At 41.2% G+C, this 21,384-nt stretch overlaps 1 long non-coding RNA gene across 1 annotated transcript in view; it reads left to right on the forward strand.

Annotated features, from left to right (window-relative positions):
- Positions 1-17,422, forward strand: part of LOC119265038 — a 91,804-nt gene extending 74,382 nt beyond the window's left edge. Inside the window, exon 3 of the long non-coding RNA XR_005131365.1 lies at positions 17,266-17,422. This is a non-coding gene — a long non-coding RNA (uncharacterized LOC119265038). The remainder of the gene's footprint in view (positions 1-17,265) is intronic.
- Positions 17,423-21,384: the final 3,962 nt, after the last annotated feature.

Here is a 21,384-nt window from a genome sequence, read left to right on the forward strand (position 1 = left end):
TGGGGATCTCACCATTACTGCAAGATTGAAGCGATGACCTAGCTGCCCTGTATAGCAGTATTTATTTGTTAGATAAGATTGACATGGGAGTTGACCTTAAAGCAAATGGTTCAAAGGCTACTTAAAGGCGGATAACTGTGCACAAGGCCACGGTCAGATTTCGGGCGGTTTGGTGGACGCTTGAAGGAAGAAGTTGTGGTTTTTTTCTGTGCTATTATGTCTGCTAGTGAAATGACAATTATCCTCCACTAAGTAGCGAGGACAGATTCTTCGAGCGCGCCATATGCAGACAATGATGTTAACAAGTTAATATGGCAAGCGTAAATGCGTGCTTAGTATTATTATGAGCTCTTAGCAACATGCTCAATAGCCTAAAAATTAATTGCTAGAGTAAGCAGAGACAGCACAAATGATTTATAATGTGGTTGAATTGCTGGTAGTTATTTATTTTTGCATGGTATTACACTAACCGCAATGTTTTGCTGAAATTGTTAGTCAGCACCAATGAATGCAATTAGAGTTTAATGGCCTTTAAAGAGAGCATGAAGGGGGAAAAATCTATGCGAGGGAGAGAGAGAGAGAGGAAAAGGTTACAGCGTGGCTTGGCTTAGACATTGCGTGTCGTCTCCTTGAGCACAATCATACATATTAGAGAACAAGTACATCAGTAAGCTTTAATAATTTAATGCAGAATTTGAATGTTGTGCATTTAGCAGATTGTGTTATGTCTGATCGATGCTTGATGAAATTCAGTATCACGCTCATACCAAATTTCCGAAATGCGGGCACATGGTGGGGATTGGAGAGGAGTTATCGGTTTGGTTTGACCTTGTTGAGGTCACCCGTGAGGATCTCCATCAAAAAGTTAAGCCAGATGCTGCTCCTACCCACTGCAGTGCAGCCATATAAATAATTGTGCCTTGTGTAAATATATCTATTTCTCTTAGTGCAGCAGCATGCTTGGAAAAAGCCATTTGTGGGAGCCACATCAAGGTCATGTGGAGCTGAGCTGCACGAGCCTGAGCTCTTGCTCACTCAGAGCGGCCGGCTGAGCCGCCTCTGAGCCGGGCTGCCTCAGGGCAAGAGCAAGTCACTGCGCCGTCATTAAGGCCAACACATAGCCGCTATTAATGTACTGCACTGCATCATGGCCACACAGAGTACAGTATATATGTGCAGAACCCTTCACACACACACACGAACACACACACACAGCTGTATTAGCATGTCTTTCCCAAATATATGATAGATTAAAAAATATCTAATATTTAAAATATAAATATTGTATGAGCCAGGGTAGAGTCACAAGTGAGTGAAACAATTCTGCTGTGTCTTTGGAAGCAAGGTACAGTTCATGCAGTCATATACAAAAGTTTGAACTCCCCCTTAAACGTGTTTTGTTGTTAGAAAACATGTTAAAATAGGTTAACACATCCTCTACAGAGAACTAGCTTGTTTTTTCCCCAATATGTGAAATTCAGCAGTTAGAAAGTAATTGTGCATTCGAATGTGGAGACATTTGTTCTTTATAGAGAATGTGTAATTATTTTGCCTTAGAAAAACAACAAAACATATAGTTTGACTAGGGGTGTTCAAACTTTTGCCTTTGACTATCTGTACTATACCTTGCTTCAAAAGAAACTGCAGAACAGGGGTTGGGGTGCCCGTAGACTTTTACATATGACTGTAGTAGTAGCAGTGGTGGAAATGGGTTGGAATGCACTGGGACACTTGGGACAGAACAACCTTCTGGCTCAGATAGACTACTGTATCTAGGAAATTGTTTATGTAAGTGAAATAGCGTATAAATTCTTATTCTGTATACACCCCAAGTTCAGCCTACAGCCCATTCAGCCAATGGAAAGTTGTGGTGCTATAAAATCTGCGCACCTAGGTGGTGGTAGCTCATTCTGCAGTGGTCCGTCAAAGGGTATTCCATTTGTAAGGCACAGTGAAAGCAGTGAAGAAGGTCCACTATCCATAATAAAAGTGGATAACTTTTATAAACTTTTAAATTAACCTATTTTGTGTAAGTTAATGTCTGATTATATAACTGATTATAATAACTGATTGGTGAGAATTCTGTAAAGAAAATCATTAGACTAGACACCTAGATATAGTGACAGCAGTTAGTCAGAAGTAATGTTATTGGCAACATCCAACTACAACAAAACAAACAACTTTCAACAAAAAAGGTTGGAGACAAGGTGAAGTCAAGCTTTAGCTTTTGATTAAAAAAAAGTATATTTTCTTTATTATGAAATACTATATTCCACTATATTTAAGCGTTTATTGATTATGAAAATGTCTGAGTATATTACTTTTTATGATTGATTAATTTAGGATGTGATTCCACAGCCATTTCTACTGCTTGAATAGTGGTAAACTTGTCACCCTCAAAGCCGTAGACACAAGTTGATTCTGCTGTATATATCTACAGTTGTCTTCATTCAGACTATTAGGATGTGTTAAAGCCTCAATCAGGATCATTTATAACCCCAAGTCACAAAAAGTTGGGATGGTATGCTGATTTAAAATGAAAGCTGAATTGTATTACAGTTGTATTACTGTATTACATTGAAAACAGTATAACAATACATTACCTGATGTTTTACATCATTAACACAAACATTTAATTTTAATACTTGCATCATATTCCTGTATGTCAACATATTGACATAGTAAAGCATTTACCACTTTGTAATGTTGCCATATTCACAACACTTAAAATATGACTGAAGACACCATGTGATGAAGATTTCGGGGTGTAATTTCGTCTCATCCTTCCTGCAAATGTGCCACACTGCATCTGTTGGGGACAGATCAGGATGCAGCATATGTTGCTTCAAGATCTTTATTTACTCTCTGGCATTAATGGTGCCACCACAGAAATGTAAATTACCTTTGCCAAGGGCACTGACACAACCCTTCACAGACCCTGGCTTTTGGACTTTTTGCTGGTAACAGTCTGGATGAGCCCTTTCGTCTTTGGTCCAGAGCACACAACATCCATTTCTTCTAAAAACGCCTTTCTGTGGGTTTGGAGGCATCTGAGCTGGACCATCACACAGTGGAAACTGGTATTGTGGCCACACAAGTCAACAGCACTTTTGGACATACCTTAAAATAAGGCTTCCTTTTGGCACAGTAAAATTTTAACTAGCATTTGCGGATGTAACTATGTATTGTAGTGCTTGAGAAATGTTTGAGAAATGTGGTTACATTGCTGTTCTTGATGCAGGGCTGTCTGAGGGATCAGAGAGCACAGTTGTTTAGCTCAGGCTTGTGCGCTTTTACATCGACAGGCTGACATTCCTCCAGATTCCTTGAATCTTTTAATTATGTACTATAAATCGCTTCCTATATTTCTTTGAGGAACATCATTTTTAAACATTTCAATAATTTCCTCACACATTTATTATCACACTGGCGATCCTGGGCCCATTTTTGCACTTAAAGGTGTAGGACATTTCTTGATACTGCTTTTGTACCAATCATGATTAGTCACCCATTTCAAATCTTGCATATCTTCATATCTTACATCATTGCTCGCTTTAAATTGACCCTTTCCCAATATTTTTTTAGAAGTTGACCAGACAAAGCATGTCTTGTGCTCATGCTATCTTGTTTGTGTAATTGAAAGTTCAACGTACAGTCCATTCAGCCAAGTAAGTCTCGTGAAATATCTTATTTTTATTCTCTCTGCAATGAAATACAAGTCAAAGTAATTTTTAGAAATCTCTGCTTTCTTTTTTATTTGCATTTTCCATACCATCCCAACCTTTTCTGTATTGGGGCTGTAAGTATTGATCTCATTTTAGGCCTTTGAAGCTGAAGTTGAAATTTTTCATTTATATGAATTATAAATCATTCCTCATGGATGCCAAGATGCTCTTTTTTAATATCCAGGATTTGATTTTGAACTTTTTTCTGTCATAGATCTGCTTTATTGATGTGCAAAAACTGCAAAAGTAGGATCTCTTTACATGCATTTTAGCCCTACAGAACATCCATATTGAATCCTTAATTAGTACCTGCAATTGGTGCCACCTCTAGAAACGATAGAAGAGCATGAAGGATTGTCATAGTGAATAAATAGGCTTACTCTCAATCAATCAAATAGATTCCACAGCTGCAGGAGATGAAGAGGTGAAACTAAAAAATGTCTGCAAAGTAAGTGGAGTGAGCTTTGGCAGGAGCGTCTTGAATGTGGTAGAATTTGTAGAGTAGTGGGTTTGAGTAGAATATAATTAACTACGCCCACCACCAAGAAGAAAAAAAGAAAAGAAAGATCTTATTGGCTTTGTAATAGAATGTTGGTGGGAATGACTCGAGGACAGAAAAGTTGAAAGTGTCAATTATAGTCTAACTGGCTTTGAAGCCCCTGTGTCGCACTCTAGGTATTAAGATTCATAATCTAATAAATTCTTTTTGTATTTCATCAAGAATTTTTTTTTCTCAACCCACAAGAGGAGCCCTCGGGTGTTTTCCTACTATATGTTTCTTTGTGAATGTTTTTTGCAAGGTGGTTTTAAACCTCACAACATTGTATGTTCGTTATGAATGGTTGGAATCACACCAGTGCTCAGGGCCAGGGTGTTTTTCCGTTCGAGTATAGGTGGGAATATAAGAAGCACGGTGGGAGGGGGGACTGTGCATACAGTTGATCAGTGATTTGCTCTGAGTTATGTTGCTCTGGACCAGATCAAGGTCAAGCATTCATAAGCCCATAAATGTAAAACATGCAGACAGCCGTGTAGTCTATTACTCACACGGCGTTAGTGCTCATCGGAAAGTCCTCTAGTGCAGTATGTTATGCTGAATAAGTTGTTAATAGGGGAGTTTATTTTCTCTGACAGAGAGGAAATGGCTTCCTGGTGCAGGATGGATGAACCCCTGCAAGCTGTGCAGACATCACCCCGACAATGGCGCATAATTAGGAATAAATAAATATTAACACATCCACTTATATAACTATCTGACGCTAACGTGCTAAATTGAATTAGCTTTCTGACAAGCTAATTGCATCCGTGTGGCGTGCACACGTGTAAAAAGCAGCACTTCTGCAGAAAGGTACTATCAAATTAATCTAGGAATCAGTAATTGAGACAAATGACGTGGCGCGCCAGGCTGTCCCCTTGAAAATCCGGATGAGCAATGGAATGCGTGGTCGGGTTAAGAGGCGGTGTGAAAGAGCGGCGACTTAATCTGAAGACTATTAGCTTTAGTTAACCGTGTACATTTCAATTAGAGTGATCATTTTACATTTCTGGAGTATTGATGAATGTCTTTTGTCACTGCATGGAGGAGGAGGCCGCCACGACTGCTGCGGACTTAAATAAATAGGAGGCCGTCAGCCCTACCGTGGTTCTCCGAGCGATTTAAACATATCCCACTTAAAATTACACTCCTCTCGCATAGAGCGCAAGGGCAAGTGGGCAACTTGTCACAGTAAGATAGCGTGTGGCATTTCGCAAAAGGTTGGTGAGGGGAAGGGAGCATGCATATTAGAAAAATATAATAAAACTGCAAATCAAAAGGTGCTTTGTACTGAATTACAGAGAGAGCTTTGCAGGAATGAGACGAGAGCACACAGAGTCTATGTGAATTTAATAATGAACTTGCATCCGACCTTAATTAAACAGTCTACATCCCCTCGCATAGCCATATAATGATGTCAAGCCGAGAAGCAATTAGCCGCCCTTCTCTGAAAGCAAACAGTGTTTGTACGGCGCATAAAGTATGGCGGCAGACATGCTTATTGAAACCCTCCTGAAAAATAAAATTAATTAGTATGTTATGTTTTTTGGAGATGCCTTAACATTGGACCCAGAGGACAGGCGCCTTAGATTAAAGATGAACCTTCCTTTCTGCCAGAACTGGTAATGAAAGCGGCAGGACTACCTCACACTGGCTCATTAGCAGCAGGCCGGGGAAGACTGCACGCTTTGCCCCCCGACATCATAGCATCCATTAAAATAAGCTGTCATGGAGTTGCAAGAATAACAATCCACAGTAGACCAAGCCATCTGAAAGCAGAGGAGGCAGGGAAAAAAGGGAAAGTTTAGAACAAAAGGCCCTCTCAAATTGTTCTTAGGTGTACAGCATTTATTTGTGTTTAGAGATCAAGCTTTTGTCTGCCCGAGCTAATTAAAGTGATCGCGCGTTGCTGGTGCTGGCCCGCAGTCGAGGGAGGTTCAGGCCAACCGAGACGCACAATTACGCAATTAAGCCTCTATGACGTTCTCAGAAAAAAAGTAACGCTCTGCTCGCATCCCTTCATTTTTATTTTATCCTCGCCTTCGTTCCATGAGCTGACTTGCAGCGTTATGAAACGATTCCTCACAGCTTGTCAGCTTTGGAGAAGGAGGCGCACGGACCCCGCACAATCCGAGCCCCACTCTCATGCACTCCTATGATGTAAGGTGTAATTTTGCCCAGTGGGGCTTCGCCAGCAGGCCCTCTTTGTTCTCATTGGAGCGAGGCTGTTTATTCATGTCTGTTTACTCGTGTCAAGTTTCTTTTGTGGCTGGCTGGTAGTTGCGCGGGCGGTCATTAGCCGAGCACTTCTAACTTCGTTATAAGAGAGGCATTCAGAGATGGGACTCTAATTGGAGGCATTTTACAAGGGGAGCGCTTATCACTTTGCTTATTAAAAATGCTTATTGGAAACAATAAAGCACACATTATGGTGGGGAAATTAATATAGTGCATTGCCCAGAACATAATGCCATTATAATGTGTGCCGTGTTCGTCCTAATGAGTGCTCCTCAGTTTATTAGCTCTGATGACAGAGGGGCCGGGCTGGGGCTGTTATTGTTTGGTACAGGTTGATGGATTTCGGATGCAGCCACATCGGTGTGCGCACACAAACACCCACCCACCCACCCACACATGCTGACTCTCACTCACACTCTCTCCCTCTCTTTCTCTTTATTACCGAGTGAAGCAGCCGTTGAGCCTGGCGGGTTAGCTTTAACGCGAGATAAACATATAAATCTGCTGTTCCTCTCCGTTAGCCTGGAGTGAAGAGCCGGCAGGCTGCGAGAGAGAGCCAGGCCTGACTCCATACATTCCAGCCCTACTTATTTCCACCAGTGGAGAGAGGAGGCCATAGATAACTCAGTGACAGGGGCGGTCCCCTGGGAGCCAGGCCTGGGAGAGCGGGTTAGTAGGTCATTACAGCTTCTGCACAAACCCTTTAATTGACTACAGAGCCAGGCTGGATCTGTGTCAGGTGAGCAGCTTTTGCCAAAAAAGAAAAGTGCAACCTAATAGTTTAGGGGGGCTGTTTGCATACGCGAGACCCTTCTGTTTGTGGAACGGGGGGTTTGTTTTTCAGTCCTCGTGTTTTTTTTTTTTTTTTTCCCCCGTAAGTTTGAGGCAATTTATTTGCAATCCAATTTCACTGAGTCTCGCAATCAGGCAATGCAATCCAATTATCTCTTTGATTGGGCGAACTGATTAAAATGTGTAGCCAAACGTGATTATCTCTCTTTCTCTCTCTCTCTCACCCCCTCTCTACCTCTCTGTCTTACCATTTCAGTTTTTTGAGGGAGAGGTAAGTGTTCTTGAATATAAATAAATATGCTATATTTTAAGATTGCGAGTAGTGCTGTGATATTTTATCCCTGCCTCCCATCAAACCTTTAAACCTGGTTGATGTATTTCCTTTTTGCTCTGTACGTGTGCATTTCTGGATTTACATGTTGAAGATTACCTGTTGGTAGTTGTAAATCATGTTTGTATTTCGGCATGTAAGATAAACAGCACCTGGCTTTTACAGAATTCTGCAGCCTTCCTGACAGAAGGCTCTGGATATGACATTTCATCATCTGTTTCCTTCTCCCCTAATCAGGAGCAGTTGTGCTCAGATGGCTTTAAACTGAGCAGACGTGGCCGAGTCTAGTCTGCCTCGGTCCATGCTGGATGTGGCCTGTTCTCGTTCGAGTTGAAGGTCCTTCCAGTGTTTTGAAATATAATGACCCGCTTGTTTGATTGCTAAAGCGATAACCATGAGAGTGCAGCTAGCTCATTTATCAAATTACCAACTTGGTGAAGGTTTGCAGAGACACGCGAGTAATGAATGACAGGAGAGAGGGAAAGAGAGGGAGGTCAGACTGGGGAGAAAGACTCATATGTTATCTTTTTCTTTCCTTCCCCCCCTCTTTCTCCAAGCCGCATGTCTGGAGCTTATGAAATTTAAAGTGGTGTCTGGTTTTTGCCTCCATCAGAATGGCCTTGACTCGGCTGAGTGGCTGTGAGGGAGAATCTGTGATAAGGCCGGCCAGACCCCCTGCCTGAGACGTCACCGCTGACCCGGGCAGAGGTCAAGAGTCAACCGACAAATATATCTCCCACGCTCGCCGTCACTTACTCTAAAATTGATAAAGACAGAGGAGGCAGAAGACAGTGAGGAAAAGTGGAAGGAGAAAAAGGAGAGGTGTCAAAGTCAACGGTAACCAGCACTTTGTGACGCATGGTTGGGGATGCCCTCCCATAATGCAGTGCAGTGTGACCTCACACTTTGCACGCTAGGTGAGAGTGCTGCAGTGACCTTGCTGGGTCTGAGCGCTATTTAGTCTGGTCAGTGAAAGGTCCATATAGCAGTCGTCTTATTTATTTATTTATTTATTTATTTATTTATTTCTTCACTGTTTTATCACACCGCACTGTAGCATTCAGTGCAGCAATGATGTGTCTTTAAATATTTGAAAAGAATCTTTTTTTTTGTCTAATTTTAGATCTCATATCTGAATTTGTTGAATTATTTGAACAATTTTCTAATATTATTTGCCCTTGTGAAAGGAGTGAAAGACAGCCAGTTTAAAGTCTTTAAGATAAACAGCCAAACAGCAATCATCCCTTCTCACTTCAACAAACATTATTAGCCTAGCAAGTTTGTAACAAGTCATTTAGCTAATATAAAACCAGATAAATCTGCTGAACGCAGGTTTTGTTCCACTTGTAAAATGAGCTTGAGCTTGATATGTCTTTCAGAGATATGCTGTTCATATGAGAATATGTAAAGACAAGCTAATATTATTGAAAATCCAAATGTACTCCTTAAACTTTCATGACTCTTTGAATATTCTGAAGTTTTACCTCCTCATTAGTATTTGTTTACTTATTTGACAAGTCCATGCTCTGCCCACAAATACATTCTTTCATAGCAAGTCTTGTGAGTTCGGAGAAGCTTCACAGAACTTTGGCAGGAAACCTATTTAACCTCATAAGAATCTTTAGTGCTCAGGGTTTTGTAAACAGTGTCTCAGTTTAGGCTGCATAGTTTTAAATGGTATTCAAGTTGTGTAATCAAGCTAGGCATTAAAGAAGTCTCATCGCTGTCTTTTCTAGCCTGCCTAGTTTTAGTTAGCTATAACATGCTCAAGCTCAGTAGTGCAGAATTTAGAACTGGAACCTCAACGTTGTGCAGTGACTGTATATCACTGCAGTATCTCATTAGGCTCAGTGAGTTTAATGCTAACGTTCTGTAAAACTTGCACAGCAGCTGCGATATGAGAACACGTGGACAGAGCATTGACAGATCAGTTGAGCATATAAATGTAGTTTGGCATAAACAAAAAGAAAAATTGGCTGTATCTTGTCATTTGTATGTTCTTCACTGAGCACGAAACATAGGACCACAGGGAATGTCTGAACCCAAACATCTCATATAAAGTGAAAAATTGAGATATTTATGGAAATATTTCAAACAAAAAGAGGGCAGATTTATGAAATGTAAGTCATACAAGTTATTGTTCCATAGATCAGAGCTCGCCAGTCTTATCTGCAGGGTATCTGCAAGTTTCCATTCCACTCAGAAGCACCTCTGGTTCCACTTGTTTAATCAGTTGATCTCAAGCTTAAAACAACTGATGAGTAATACAAAGTGTGCTTCAGCTTGTTTGTAATGAAAAAACTTCACCCACAGTGGCCCTTTATGGATATATTTGGCAACCCTGCTGTAGAAATACTCATGGTTTTAATTCACACATGCTTGAAACACAAATGTCACTAAATCTACTGAATCATTAGATATGGATCATCTTTTTTTGCTGGCTGCATGCAACATTTTGTATTTTATCCAGATTAATATAAAACCTCTTCACTCAGACATCTGAATACTGTTTCTGTAAAAATACATATGCTACCTTAGCAAAAATAGTAAAAATGCTCATCCCTGATGTAAAGTGCATCAGATATGTCCTAAAAAAACTTCTCTGCATTTTAAATGTGAAATTTGAATTTGCATATCTCCTGTTTCTATTCAGTCAGCATTGTCTTCCTCCTGTTCTCCTGCTTTCTCAGCTCTGATTAGCTGCTGCTCTCGCAGGAAAACACATTACCCTCTCGCTACAAACACTGATCGATTTCTCTAAGACTGCCTATCTCATTGCTTTTATATTCCATTGATTTTCCCGGATTAAGTTTTATGGCTCTCAATTATTTTCGTGTATGATTGTTCACATCTGTTTATTGCGAGCCGCATAATCGTTGAAAGCAATGATTGTGTTCGAGTTGATAATCCAATTTCAATACGGGAGACATCCCTCCATTTGGAGAGAGATTACACCGCTCTATGCAGAGTAGAATGAGGAATTTGTGAACGCAGCTGATCAGGAGAGCCGTTCCCGTACCGCTTCACGCCTGAAACCACCATCAGAAATGGCTGACATCTTGACAGAAGCGTTCTCTGAGAAACGCCGGCATCACAGGCTTCATTAGGAAAGCGCTTAGCAATCATAAGAGATTTTTTATTAACCTGCTGCGGTGTCACTCAGAGAGACAGAGAAGCGCCATGGCACAATTAAATCAGAAATGGGTTTTGAGCACTGTTGGCTAATGTGATTCTAATATGATAGCAGGGGACAGTGCTTCAATGTACAATCATCTATCATTCGGAGGGAAGCCCTGACACTCTTCAAACATCACAGCCTTCAATTAAAGCTTTTTCTGTTCGTCTCTCTCCCTCTCTCGCTCGGGCCTGGGTGCTAGACGTTCCTCTCCAGGTGCTTTCTGCGAAGGACGTTAGGCTAGAGTGATCGGTGCAATAGAAGTTTAATCAATGCTTTAAATGGAGAAAGCGCTCGCAGATATTTCTCTGATATAGTAAGTGTCTATCAGAACTGTCATAAGTGACACTGAATGGCTGGGTGCTTCGTGCCGAAGAGATGGCCACTATTGTTTCTAGGCTATTCTGCAAACCTGTTATGAATATAAATGCTGGGAAGTAAGGAGTGGGAGGTGTGCGCTCACATAAATTGCGCTGCTGTTCAACCACGTATGGGTGGATGATTTCATTCACAATACAGCAAAGTACTCGCTTGCATTATCTCTTAGCTTATTGTTGAGCTGGAGAGAGAATAAAGCAATTGTCCCATAGTAATGGGTGTACATGTGTAGTATATGCACAAGTAGATCGCATATGTTTTCGCATAGATTGCCTAATAGTAAAAAAGGACTTACAAATTCAGACTTTTCAAACTGGAAGGCTAATGTAGCCTATGATTACTTCTTGAAGTCTAAAGGCCTGTTTACACTTCAGTTCTTCACTAAAAAACTATAGTACTGTGCAAAAGTTAGAGACCACCTGTTCATTTGTTTAATTTGGAGTCGAGATGACACTTATTCGTTTTCCCGGCATCAGGAAAACACACACAATACAAATATTTAACAGGAAAATTAAGCCTCAACAGCTATTTGTGAAATCAGTTTATCATAGCTCCCATTCTTTTCGGGAGACATGGTTTCAGTTTTTCAAAGAAATCTGCACGGAAGGTTTTTCATACTTTCAGAGTTCAGTCTTAGAAGTTGGTTGCATTTTTTTTTTATGCTTCTCATGATTTAAATAAACGCAAACATCTTCAGAGATGTTGAGGTCTGGATGGTCTGTTGATCTAAGAACATCGGCAGCTTCTTTGATCTGCAGTTCTCAATTTCTCAGTAATGATTTCTTGACAATAGATTTTTGTCAGATCTGAAGCAAGAGAGGAGCTTTTCTATAAGTACTGTTTCCATGATTTACTGGATGGGGAAAGATTTGGTGACCAAGTCTTAAATAGTATTTAGGGGTCCTGTTTTCTCTATCTTGCTATTTTTATAAACTATCTTTTGGAAAATCTTATTTTTTAGTTGTTTTTCTTTGACTAACCCTTCTTAACGCAAACAGGTTTATTTTTTTTTATCTGTTCTATCAGAAATATATCTAGAAAGAAAAAAAAAACTTGACTTTTGGCTATTGAACAGTAGTGTACATAATTAACAATTGTATAATAATTTATATTAGTTACAGAATATGAAGTATTAAGTTAATACATAAGAAATGTCTGGTGAATTGAATGAATGATGGAATGATGGAGTGAATGAATGAATGAATTCCGCTGTACAGAGCCCAAGCTAAATGAACATTTCTAGACATCCAGATTACCCAAAAGAGTAAGTAAATATTCTGCAACAAAATCAAATCACCAAAGGGAGCTACATGAGTTCTACTTGCATTATAGGCCAGAGGTAATTAAGCCTTTTTGTTTATTTCCACTACATTGGAACATGAATGTGGCTGCCCAGATCTTAATGAATAGGTAACCCTTCCCAGCACATGCATGCGCACACACACATGCACACAAAAGAAGGGTGACACTGCCCACTCTTGGCACTGGCCAGCCTCATTGTTGCCAGTCCCATGGAGGTGGGATGGTTGGTGGGTGTGGAAGCTAAATTACCCTCTACCCCGGGCAGGAGGCCCTCCCAAGGGGGGTCGGCACTGCCCTGTGAGTAAGCTTGTACTGCGCCTGCCCTTGACATGCCTTCTCCACGGACGGCGGAACGCAGGGGGTGCTGCCAGGCTGCTTGAATGGCGGGCGAGTGCATGCCAGATGGTAGCAGCTGCGATGGAGCGCCCTCTCTGTGGCAGGACACCTGTCCACGTTGGGCCCCTCCAGGAGCCATCAGCAGCCGCCCTAAAGAGCCGTCAGCGGGAAATGAGGCGCTAACCCAAGAGTGAAAGGCCTGCAGGCCCTGGGCTGGCCCTCGCTGGGCCTGCGCTCTGCCGCTCTAATGAGGAGCCGATTCAGCGCCAAGACACGTTTAGCGGCCACGCTGTTTACTTTATCATCATTACCCAGCATGCTACTGGGCTGTGGAAGGTGCGACAGGGTGGACAGCTTGGGCGGAGCTTTGGATGGACAGCAGGGCCACCTGAATCAGGGTATGAAGAGGGCTCTCGGAGGCCTCAAGGCCACAAAAGCAGCTGTGTCTGAAGAAGGCCTAGTGTTGGTGGAAATGAAATCTAAGTAAATATTACTGTTGGCAAAACCCTCAGTTGTTTCATATTTAGTATATCTTGTGGCAATATCTTATATACAGACACTCAATTCACATTTCAAGTACGTACAACAAATTTTATTTGGGTCATTTATATTAGCCTTTGAATCACTTTCATTTTACTGTGTTCACATAAAGACACGCTGAACTGATGGAAGTTACCTTGACTGTTATTGAATTTTTTAAATGTATATTTGTAGTATTCAAACTGCAGAAATTTTAATTGCTTGTTAACTTCTGAAATGTGCTGCACAACTGCAAATTGTAGCTTGTGTCCACTTCTGTCTTTTTCTATGTCTGCGGTGTAAATAGAATGAGAGAAGTTATAAGGAAGGAGGCAGGTTACTGGTCGGAAAATTATTAGGAAAGCTCATACTACTCAACATATCATCTGTTTACGGACAGGACAGAGTCCCACCCTTCAATAAGATGGCTTGCCACAAGCAGGAAAAGCTACCCCTTGTTGTGGGGTTATATGCATACCAGAACAAGCTGAATAAATGCGTTTTTGAGTTCTTTGAACCAAACACTGCAAACTATTTATACTGTTTTTGTCAGATTTTACTGGTGATTTCAAATATATATTTGAAACATTCATTCGGCTTTTAGTTTGGGGCTTGTGGTTCTCTTTTCATTCAAATGGGTAATAATTGGTCTTACACTTGGTAAAGAGAGAGCCAGTATATGGAAGTATTCAACATAAGCAGGACGTCAGTGTTTACAGAGTCTTAACATAGTTGAACAGTACAAAGTTAAAAGGAATCATTGCTTCTTTGGCATTATAGAATCTGAATGTTGTCCGCTCCAGGATAAGTATGTCCAGAAAATATCCACACCATAACTGTGATGAAGAAAGATTAGGTCCAGACAAGCCTTTCAAGATTGATTTCTTGGCTGTGATTTATTATAACCTTTCATTGTTGTACACTAAACATCAAATTAGTCACCAAGAAGCAAAAATGAGGTTGAGGACAGAAGAATGTTGACCGATAAATGGCCAGACAAGCATCATGTGACATACAGCCATGAATTGTTCACAACGGAACATGACCAAAATGTACGAACATAATCTCCAACTAAACCCAACTGACATTTTTTACAGTTTTCCTCATTCAAAAGCTTCATCAAAAAGCACGGCAGGGCGTGATGTAAATCCTGTGAGCTAATTTAAAGTGAATTAACTGATGAGACACCACACCACATCCCAACTGAGGAAATACTGAATGTGCGCAATCTCTGTTCAGGCCTAGTCTTTTATGAGTGGAAATAACTGCCTGGGGGTGTTGATGGCTTTCAAGTGGACAGACTTTCTTATATGGACTTTGACAGAGTGAAGTGGGCTAAAATGACCTTAATAAAGAATTAATCAGACTTAACAAAGCTGTTATCAGTCAGTTGATCAGCTAGTTGCTACTGTACTATACATTTTGCTATGTGTCATGTTTCCTTTGTTTAGGGTTAGTTTCTGGATACAATGTTGCCTTCAACCTTACGTACTATATAATTTTGTGTTACAAAATTAATTGCTTTGGTTTCTGCTGGAGGAGAATGGGGAAAAATCATATCTTGGATATGTGACAAAACCCTCTCTGTAGCCTAGAGCTCAGGGAGGGATATTAAAAAGTCATTAGATAGGGGGCATCCTCAGGGAATGCTTTTATATGAACCTCTTTTGGTGTCACGACCCATGTTATTTGTGTATGAGTGACACTTACCTGCCAGACATGACATGAATTAAACACCGCTCTATGTGTAGCGTTTTGTCATCTTTGGAGATATTCGTGGTGCTTGAACAGAAATGGTTCATGTATATTTCACACTGCCTTTTTCCTTTCTTTTCATTTAGTCTTCCTTACTTTTGCCTGGAATGTAAAACTGCAAAGGGCATAAGCATAAGGCAGGGGTTGTATTGTTTTGTGCTAAGCGTTGATGTCAGGATCCGAGTTATGAGGGGTGCATATTGGGGGCATGCATGTTAGTGTCTCAGCTAGCCGGATGGCAGGAAAGGTCAGTAGGCTCACGCGAAAGGGAGGATTGGATTGTTGATCAGAGAGACTCTTTTGGGCAGGTGCGGTCAGCAAGCCGGAATGTACATAGCCCAGGCCTGATTAGCGATGCGATGGCATCTGCTGGCTCTGCGAAAGCAGGAAAATCACAGGGATGAGAGTGGAAGAGAGAGTGTGATTTGTTTTCACAGCAGGACGGGCGTTCGTATGGAGATGAAAAGGGAAAGCGTAGGGAGAGGAGTCACGTCGGGTGGCTGTTCATCTGCTGCGATGCCTCTTTAGATCTCGGCCGAACGCGGAAAGGACCAGGCCTCGCACCGTCTCCCAGCTGAAGCCATCGGGCACAGGCTACACTAAGCCGTGACCTCATACCAGCTCCCATCAGCCCCTGCTTCTTTCCACTGTCTGCTTCACCATGCCAGACTGAAGATAAGACTGGCCTCATGCAGCGAGCCCTCCTACATGCTTTAAATAATTGATTTGCGCTTAATTGTTTTGCAGCGATTAGAAACAGAGTTTGAAGCGTAGGAGGCCTATAGACCAATATGTGCCAGGCCTGAATTTTAAAGACATAGGCCAAGGTTGCTATTCATGTTCTTTCTTTTACGCAGTAATTTTTTTTTTTCTTCTACTCCCCTATTATGTTTGACTGAGCGCTTTGATAAAACATGAAGGTACTCTCTGTAATACTTTTTTGCGTTGTCGTTTTATCGATCCGTCAACCCCTGGGGAGTCACTTTCTGCAGGAGGCAATTATGAAATCAGCGCAAAAGCTGGGATAAAACAAGATATTACGCTCACACAGTCGGCTGCGTGTTCTACTCAGTTACAACACAGAAGAGCTCTTTCTCCTTCTCAATATTGGATACAGCAAGTGAGAGAGAAAGATAAAGGAGATTGACGAAGAAGAAAGAGCTGAAGGAAAAAAATCAATGTGTAAGCTACTGTAGAGAAAATATGTATGTCATCATGTGTGAAATGACTTGGAAATTACTTTTTGAATTGAAATGTTCCTTTTTGCTTAGCGTTCTTGCTTCTCTTTGAGTCTGTCAGAGTCTACGACAGTCACGGCGAATGGCCGCCTCTTTTGAGCCTGCGTTTAAATGTCAGCTTGAGTGTGCTTTTATCCCATCCCACTGTAAAATAAAGCTGGTGGTGGGGCTCTGGGTGGCAGTCAGATGTTTAAAAGTTGTGCATATGCACCCGGGCTCCTCTGCTTCTTTGTTCCAGGCTGATGTGGGTGGCTATGTCCCTAATGGTGCTAAAATCGCCTTTTGGAAAGTGACACCTCGCTAAATCGGATCGGGTAGGGGCGCTGTAATGGAGTCAGATTGATCCGCGGACGGACAGGGGGCCACGGCTCACGCTGCTTAACCCCTCAGGTGACGCTGTTTGTGTATCACTTATTGGATTGTTAATAGATTTTCCTCATTTGTGCGAGACACCGCGAACGCCAGAGCCGGGACCTTTCCATTACCGTGCCGGCGGGGAGGCCGCGGACGGAGCGCTAAGACGGAAGACGGCGCTAAAATTGCGTTAAAGCAGCGTCAGAGCCGCCGGAGGTCCCACCTCCATGACAGCACCGCAGCTGTAGACTAGCAATAGCAATCCTCCAGTGGCAGTTTTAATTATCGGCACGGCGATACTATCAGTAAGTGTGTAATTATGTGTCAGTTTGCAGGCTGCTGGGTATGAAGGGGTGAAAGTGAGGGAGATGATGATTGTTGAAACTGGCGAGTCGTATTTAAACAATCCAGCATGTGTAACTGGCACTGTCATTAAACAGAGAGGGGCTGACCCCTTCTGTCACTCACTCTCACACTTATGCAGATCCTTTTTTTTTTTTTTTTTTTTTTTACTTTCTCACTTTCCTCCCTCCCTCCTTCCCTCTACCTCTCTCTTTTTCTTTCTCTCTCTTCCCACCTCTTCGCAGGACTTCACGCTCGCATAGGAGATGGGGCAAGAAGTGGCTGGACGCATGGTGAGAGTCTGACATTCCGCTTGTTCATCCTGCGTCAACTACATACACAAATACAGGATGTCATTTCACAGCCGCCGCTTTAACACACTCACACTTTTAAATGAGCGTACAGCAGGCAAATGCGCAAGTGTTGTTTGTTTAATCATTTATTCAAGTATTTATTTATTGTTTATTTTGGTGTCTTTACATAAGCAAATAAGCATGAGTCAATCTATGGCTGCCCAGTCCGGGTCCTCATTGCCTTTCACGATCACAAAATTTTAGCTGACAGTTAATTGCACTGTAAATAAGTACGACTAACGGTTTGTTTCTTTTGTTGTTGTTGTTGTTGTTCTTCTTGTTGTTGTTGTTGTTGTTGTTGTTGTTGTTGTTCATTGAATGTAACTTGTATGTTTAGCTGTTTTCCTAGTTTTCAATACTTTATAGCTCCCAACTGACGGCAGAAACACCTTAAGCTCAGATAAACAAACGTTGCTCACTGCTATCCTCCAAAGGTGGCTTAGATCAGAAGTTGTAACTTTAACTGTTTTCATAAGGCACTGATAAAAAAAATGCCCCATGTTCTGTTTGTTGTGACAAAAGCATATGACCTGTGTAAAGCTAACAGCTATGGAAGATGATTGTGATCAGGCAGTAACTGTGATCAGGCCTACTGGTCATATAAATCTAAAACCCTGAAGGATTCAGATCCAGCACACATGGCTGTAGTATTCACATGCCCGTGAAGCCCATCATTACCCGAATCAGGTGTGTTAGATTAGTTTTGGAGATAAAGTCCACAAGGTGGGAGATCAGAGACCAGGATTGGGATGCTGATCTGTTGAATAGCTAATTGACACTAAAAACCACTTAATTTAAGACAGGATAAGCAGGGGTGCATGGATAATTTTATGGCCGATTTCAATTTTGTTACTGCAAAATTTGCCGATGACCAGTGGCTGATATTTGTTAATTGTTAATATTTTTATATTTCCTAATGTATTTTAGTTTTGTCACCTTTCCAAGGATCAGTTTTGACTGCGCTTGGAATACAAAACAGAGAATTCACATGTATGCTTGCTTGTAATAGAGAAATGACTTGGATGTGAAGTAAATGATGCAGAACCATTCTAAATGTACCTTATGAAACAATTTGACTTTGTTTACCAACTAACCTGACAGATGACGTTAGCCATTAACAGTCTTAACAGGCTCGTCCACTGGAATTCAGAGGTAGACGTTAAGTTAACATGCTTACACAGGGGTTCATAAACTAATGATTGTAACAAGCTTTAAATGTCTAAACCACAAAATTATGATGAACTCAGTGTGGTTTTATGACCATGAGCCTGTATTTTAAAATCAGTGCAAATTGGCTGAAATAAAGTAAATAACTCGTCTGATTGCCAGTCAAAATCAGGCGATTCCAAAGCTGCTTCATTCTGATTCTGCACTCCTAAGAATAACTTTTCAGTTCTACCCTTGATTGATTTGTGAGACTGTTAAATTAACTATTTTTTTCTTTTGTTTTTACGCGTCACCTTTTATTTTGCCTCGTCATTCAGTCTACAGTTTGCTTAGCATGTGTTCTCTGCATGATGTTAATATTTAATATGGTGTCTTTTTTTTAAATGTGGTTAGACATTTGTTCATTTTCATGAGCCACTTTGAACGAACAATGAAAACAAAGCATACGATGATGTTAAATAGACAGATCTGATGACTGGGCGGTGCTCATGCGGTTATATATGCTACTAGCTGGTCTCTCTTTAGGGGCTAGTCGCGTGAGGGCTCCTCCTGCAGAGCAGCTGTCTGATTCAGCATCGCCTTCCATTAGAGAACAAAAATCACCTTTGATAACATGAAATGCAATAAAGTCTCCTCCTCTGCTTTCCAGCACTTTTCATTTAGCATACTCAGACATGGGCACCTCCAGCCTCTGAACCCACACCAACATGAAACAGCTGCCTGCCCGGGGTGGGGGGCGCCGGGGTCTGGGTGGTGGATGAGGAGGAGGGGCAGGAGTGGTGGGGGGTGCGTAGGAGCTCCACGAGTGAATTGTAAGATGTGGTGTCCCAAGGACAAGAGGGAAATATCCATATCATAATGAAAGGCAGTATTAATTGCGGCTACACCTCTGCACTTGAAAGTAATGAGCGGGAGCACGACGGGGGCCTCCGAGGATTAATTTGTAGTAATATTTTATCAGCACAGAGTGGGGGTAATTTATTTTCTTTTACGTAACCAAACTTTAAAGGTGGGCCCCAGCCAGAGCCTGATTGGTGAAGAAAAAAACGAAAGTCTACATATCTTTTATGATGGCAAACATGCCTTCACCATTTAACTAAGTGGGTTACAAAGAATGAATTTGGCTATGCCTTGGGCTTCAATGGGCAAGGCTCTACGGCCCACTTACATCTGAGGTAACACAAGTAGAGTCTTAATTTAAAGACCACTCTTTCCCCTTGTGGCTCTATGATAAAGACATCTGACAATGGTGGTGCTCTAATTTATGGCCAGACCCAATGCATTAATTGATTTCCACACCCTACACCATTATAGAGCCCTAGTAGTGTACAGCCCAAGACAATTTATCTGCCGTGATTTGTCACATTCACGGCCCTGATTGTAATTTTTGTGACGAAATGGAGATTTTCTCTAAAATGAGCACTAGCGCATACAGTATGAGTATATCAATTTTCTAATGAGCTCCTCTTTGACAGATTCATTGGGATCGACCGAATGTAGACTCTGAATTATACTAATATGGTTAATGTCTTCTGTCTTGCGGCTAAAGAATGTCGCTCATAATCACATAATAGCCAATTCATTTGGTTTCACTTGTATTTGTGTGAAAGGTCCAATTCCACAGTTAACAATTGCAAATTGGACTCCTTCTGTCCTATTAATTACCGTTGACTGGTCCGCCATTGAGAACTCAGCTGCAGTGCTCATATTCTGAATCGCAGTTCATTTACACAAAGTGGAAAGAAAAGAGACGAAGTTTTGAGGCTTTATTTAGCATCACAGGGATGTTCTAAGTAGCCTCCTGTCTCTCCTGCATGTGCCAAATATGAACTAATAGGTAAACTGGTGCTGAAGCAGCTCTCTTACTTTAAGAAGCTTTGTGAATCCAGGACCAGATGGCTTATTTTCCTGAGTGTTTCAGAGCTCTCTCCATAAAGAGATACAACATAGTAATGACCATTCCCTTTAAAATAACAGTGACCGCTGTAAACAGTGTTGTATTTTCATTTGTTGACACAGACCCAGGATCTATGCATTTCACTTTATTTCACTTTAAATGCAAGCATAATGTATACTGTGCTGTGCATACTGCAAAATAATGACAAGTGGCATGATTATCTCCATATATATCCTGTGGCTACGTCTGAGTCTTTGCAAATCTTTAAATGTTTAATCACAAGCACCTCTTGTAATCCTAAGCTCTAATATTTAGCTAAATTTTAGTAACTGTGATATATTTTGAGGCTGAGCGAAGCCATTGTAATTTACATAAATAAATGAATAAGCAAATTAGAATACAAATATGCATAAAGTCAAGTCTTGGGTCATTGGTGAAAATTATAAAGCAGTTAAGAGCTTTTAAAAAGCACTGACTTGATGGAATAAATACAAATGAATGATGCATTGTGATTTGGTGTGTGTGTGTGTGTGTCTGTGTGTGTGTGTGTGACCATTACCTTCACCATTTCCAAATCTCTTCCAGAGGAAATCTAGTATTTACAGTTACCATCCAATACATACTTTATGTAATCAATCCCTTATGTAATTAAATCAAGTTTTCTGCTAATGGAATTAAACAAATCCATGCAGTGGCTGGAGTGCGTTGTCAGTATAAAGAAACCGGACTCCCACTGTTTTCAGTGTGGGGCAGCTGAGGTTACTTGCGTCACTTCCTGGTCACTTCTTGTGTGGTGAATAGCAGGAACACATGAGACCGTGCAGGTGCCTGAATGACGCAGATCGTTGGCGTGCCTTGTTAATAATGTTTTGGGAGCTTTTGGGAAAACTTCAGCTATGTAAGTGTTTTTCAAGTCACATTATTTTCTGTCTCATCATAGAAGAATA

The sequence above is a fragment of the Pygocentrus nattereri genome, chromosome 13, assembly GCF_015220715.1.
Source record: "Pygocentrus nattereri isolate fPygNat1 chromosome 13, fPygNat1.pri, whole genome shotgun sequence".
In the NCBI taxonomy this organism is placed as follows: domain Eukaryota; kingdom Metazoa; phylum Chordata; class Actinopteri; order Characiformes; family Serrasalmidae; genus Pygocentrus; species Pygocentrus nattereri.